Genomic DNA, 5,000 nt, shown 5'->3' with positions numbered 1-5,000 from the left:
TCTGTACGAATGCCGATGCTGAGCGGTCAGCTAGGAGGCGCTCCATCCATGTCGGTACCGGTGAGCGTTGCACTCGCAGTCGCAAGAACGTACGGCAAGTATATTACCTGGAAGAGTCAATGACAGTCCACGCCCCCCTGCGTGGGAAGAGTCTTTCTAGGCCATGACCCACCGGAAGGGCGCAGCGTCCCCCACCCCAGACATGTGACGTCACACCATCGGTATTGACGACTAGACTGATTCCTTATAATCATTTGCCATACACCGGTGGAAGCTGCCGAGACGAGTAACTACATAGCGGGCTCGCCGTGTCACTAATGTACAGAGATACAACAGTTTCGACTGGAACCGGATTAAACGTATACACGGCGCTGATTAGTAATAGATAGAGCCATCAGAATACAGATAATGTATACAACTGTCCGTATACATGCTGAAAGACTCTGCTCACAATCACAACCACACGTCAGCCACACACCCTTATCACGCACTACTCTCTGCCTGTAACACGCACACAGACAATATGTAAGCACCAGCATGGAACAACACCCAGTGCATCCTCTCCGCCACATTAGACAATCCACACTGTCATAACCAGACTGGGAGGTCCACTCAGAAAACAGAATATCCCACCCACCCGACAACCACCATTGCTCAGCCAAGCCACCAACACCCACACATGTCCTACACAGGGGTGCACCCAACATCACAATACTGCCTCCTCTCACAGCACACAAACAATGGCAGGAATGAAAGACACAGGTCTGCCACAAGCATGGAATGAGAGCGCCGCCTGTCATGAGCCAAAGGTGCATCCTGACGTGGCAAATCAGATGATGCCGCAGGCATCCACTTACTATAATCACAATCAACAAACCGGCCGCCCCGCCCCGCCCCCCATTAAACCTTTCCTTACAACAATGTGTACCTTAACCTAACCTATATCGTACCGTAACCTAACCTATATCGTACCGTAACCTAACCTATGTCGTACCGTAACCTAACCTATGTCGTACCGTAACCTAACCTATGTCGTACCGTAACCTAACCTATGTCGTACCGTAACCTAACCTATGTCGTACCGTAACCTAACCTATGTCGTACCGTAACCTAACCTATGTCGTACCGTAACCTAACCTATGTCGTACCGTAACCTAACCTATGTCGTACCGTAACCTAACCTATGTCGTACCTTAACCTAACCTATGTCGTACCTTAACCTAACCTATGTCGTACCTTAACCTAACCTATGTCGTACCTTAACCTAACCTATGTCGTACCTTAACCTAACCTATGTCGTACCTTAACCTAACCTATGTCGTACCTTAACCTAACCTATGTCGTACCTTAACCTAACCTATGTCGTACCTTAACCTAACCTATGTCGTACCTTAACCTAACCTATGTCGTACCTTAACCTAACCTATGTCGTACCTTAACCTAACCTATGTCGTACCTTAACCTAACCTATGTCGTACCTTAACCTAACCTATGTCGTACCTTAACCTAACCTATGTCGTACCTTAACCTAACCTATGTCGTACCTTAACCTAACCTATGTCGTACCTTAACCTAACCTATGTCGTACCTTAACCTAACCTATGTCGTACCTTAACCTAACCTATGTCGTACCTTAACCTAACCTATGTCGTACCTTAACCTAACCTATGTCGTACCTTAACCTAACCTATGTCGTACCTTAACCTAACCTATGTCGTACCTTAACCTAACCTATGTCGTACCTTAACCTAACCTATGTCGTACCTTAACCTAACCTATGTCGTACCTTAACCTAACCTATGTCGTACCTTAACCTAACCTATGTCGTACCTTAACCTAACCTATGTCGTACCTTAACCTAACCTATGTCGTACCTTAACCTAACCTGTATTGCGCCTTAACCTAACCTGTATTGCGCCTTAACCTAACCTGTATTGCGCCTTAACGTAACCTGTATTGCGCCTTAACGTAACCTGTATTGCGCCTTAACGTAACCTGTATTGCGCCTTAACGTAACCTGTATTGCGCCTTAACGTAACCTGTATTGCGCCTTAACGTAACCTGTATTGCGCCTTAACGTAACCTGTATTGCGCCTTAACGTAACCTGTATTGCGCCTTAACGTAACCTGTATTGCGCCTTAACGTAACCTGTATTGCGCCTTAACGTAACCTGTATTGCGCCTTAACGTAACCTGTATTGCGCCTTAACGTAACCTGTATTGCGCCTTAACGTAACCTGTATTGCGCCTTAACGTAACCTGTATTGCGCCTTAACGTAACCTGTATTGCGCCTTAACGTAACCTGTATTGCGCCTTAACGTAACCTGTATTGCGCCTTAACGTAACCTGTATTGCGCCTTAACGTAACCTGCATTGCGCCTTAACGTAACCTGCATTGCGCCTTAACGTAACCTGTATTGCGCCTTAACGTAACCTGTATTGCGCCTTAACGTAACCTGTATTGCGCCTTAACGTAACCCGTATTGCGCCTTAACGTAACCTGTATTGCGCCTTAACGTAACCGATATTGCGCCTTAACGTAACCTATATTGCGCCGTAACGTAACCTATATTGCGCCGTAACGTAACCCACATTGCCCCTTAACGTAACCCACATTGCCCCTTAACGTAACCCACATTGCCCCTTAACGTAACCCAACACACGTTGGGCCTTAACCCAACACACGTTGGGCCTTAACCCAACACACGTTGGGCCTTAACCCAACACACGTTGGGCCTTAACCCAACACACGTTGGGCCTTAACCCAACACACGTTGGGCCTTAACCCAACACACGTTGGGCCTTAACCCAACACACGTTGGGCCTTAACCCAACACACGTTGGGCCTTAACCCAACACACGTTGGGCCTTAACCCAACACACGTTGGGCCTTAACCCAACACACGTTGGGCCTTAACCCAACACACGTTGGGCCTTAACCCAACACACGTTGGGCCTTAACCCAACACACGTTGGGCCTTAACCTGCTCTGTAATTGTCATACGACGCGTTAAATTAGTGTAGTGTTGCCTAACTGCAACCCCCGCAATATAGTTTGCTACTCGCACTGCCCGGTCCCCAGTGTATCGCTTCATGTTAAACACCTTGCAGCTATACACTGTAATGTGGATGGCAGCAGGACGTACATGCTCAATGCCCTTTGCAGTTGTTCATTGGCATTTGCAGTTGTTCATTGGCATTCGCATGTGCGAAGCACTTAGCCTACGCTGTGGTACGGCCTGTGTCAACTGTCCGCTGATGTTGTACGTCCAAATCACACACTGTACTGCACATTGGTCCTCATGTACTGAATGATACATCGTGGTACATGTGACCGTACAACGACTGCGCCAACAACGGCGAACCATGCGGTCCAAATGTTGTGCACTCAGCTACGTGTCGTCTCCCTATAAGAGCTGGATTGCAGTGTGGTATGCCCTGGATGGCGATCAGCATGAGCCGTCTGTTGATGTAGTGGCGCGTGTTGTCAGACGTAGTCGTCTCTTCTCACACACCGTGATAGCATGGTGCACTGCGTTCCACATCTGCGACATGCGACAGAGGCCGGTTGACAGTCGTTCGCGCAATGGACATCGCATACGTACGGGGGCCACCTTCCACGTGTTCGCGAAGCGTGCACATGTTGTTGCGTGTATGTGGGCAGACATAGTGTGTCGTGACACCTGACACAGGCATGCAACAATCGTTGAATTTGCAAATGGCGATGGACGCCTACGTTTGCTGGTGACGTTATGCAAATGAACAACTGGTAAACCGTTGTGGTGCGGTTGTTCTCGCTAGAGGTGAATCAGTGATGGCGACGATCGGTTGAGCTACCAACCGGTTGTTCCAGCGATACCCACCATGCCCACGAACGTGAATGGCATCTGGGTGTGAAGCGATACGCGGCGGTGGCTGGGTGGGACCGTCCCCGGCCGGTGAGGGGGGGCCTCCCGGCGTGCTGGCCGCGCGGTGCGTGGGCGCACGCGCTACAGCCGGCTGGTGGGGGCGGCCAGTGGCAGGCGCGCCGGCCGACGGAGGCGGCAGGCGGCGCAGCTGCGCGCCGGCGCACCCTGCACGCGGCGCCGTGCGGCCAAAGTAGGTCCTCGCGGGCCCGGTGCGAAGCGCGGTGGACATCTGCAGTGTGCTGGTCCGATTGAGGACTGTGTGCGCTGAGGATGCGCCGCCGCCCGGCGCTCGGCGCCGCGACGCCGTCTGCTGCTCGGTCGCCTCTGCGGTTCTCGCAGGTGGTTTGTATCGCAGCTGTGCGGACGTGTTGGCGCGTGCGCTGTGCTGGGAGAGTTCGCTTCGGCACCCAAGTGGGGCTTTTGTCCTTCTGTGGCGCTGGCGTTGGAGCTGCCGGTCACCGTAGGTGGCGCGTGTTGTCTCCCGCCGGCAATGCCACGACAGCACGCTCCCGGGCCTCTGTCGGCAGCGGCAAGCTCAGTTGGGAGCACGGGTGGTCGCACCTAAAGCGTCTACTCGCCAAACTCCGGGCGATTGCGCCTCTCTCGAACCCGACCAAGTACTTAGGACGGCGCTGCGCGCCGCCGGGACCTGAGAGGGTTTCGAGGTGTATTGTGCAGGGGAGCTCAGCCTCCTCCTGTTTGCAGAATAATTGAGCGGACGCTTGCGTGTTCGCGCGGGCCCCCGGGACACACTCCCGGGCGGCCGGCTGCTCAGCTCTAGTTGACGCAGCTCCCTGGTTGATCCTGCCAGTAGTCATATGCTTGTCTCAAAGATTAAGCCATGCATGTCTCAGTACAAGCCGCATTAAGGTGAAACCGCGAATGGCTCATTAAATCAGTTATGGTTCCTTAGATCGTACCCACGTTACTTGGATAACTGTGGTAATTCTAGAGCTAATACATGCAAACAGAGTCCCGACCAGAGATGGAAGGGACGCTTTTATTAGATCAAAACCAATCGGTCGGCTCGTCCGGTCCGTTTGCCTTGGTGACTCTGAATAACTTTGGGCTGATCGCACGGTCCTCGTACC

The 5,000-nt window shown here is 51.9% G+C and overlaps 1 non-coding gene across 1 annotated transcript in view; it reads left to right on the top strand.

The window, feature by feature from the left end:
• The first annotated feature begins 4,700 nt into the window (after positions 1-4,700).
• LOC124573922 overlaps positions 4,701-5,000 on the top strand; it is a 1,910-nt gene continuing 1,610 nt past the window's right edge. The window contains exon 1 of the ribosomal RNA XR_006972241.1: positions 4,701-5,000. This exon is cut by the window's right edge and continues 1,610 nt beyond it. This is a non-coding gene — a ribosomal RNA (small subunit ribosomal RNA).

The sequence above is a fragment of the Schistocerca americana genome, unplaced genomic scaffold (assembly GCF_021461395.2).
Source record: "Schistocerca americana isolate TAMUIC-IGC-003095 unplaced genomic scaffold, iqSchAmer2.1 HiC_scaffold_198, whole genome shotgun sequence".
Lineage (NCBI taxonomy): Eukaryota > Metazoa > Arthropoda > Insecta > Orthoptera > Acrididae > Schistocerca > Schistocerca americana.
This window is presented reverse-complemented; position numbering and strand designations above follow the sequence as displayed.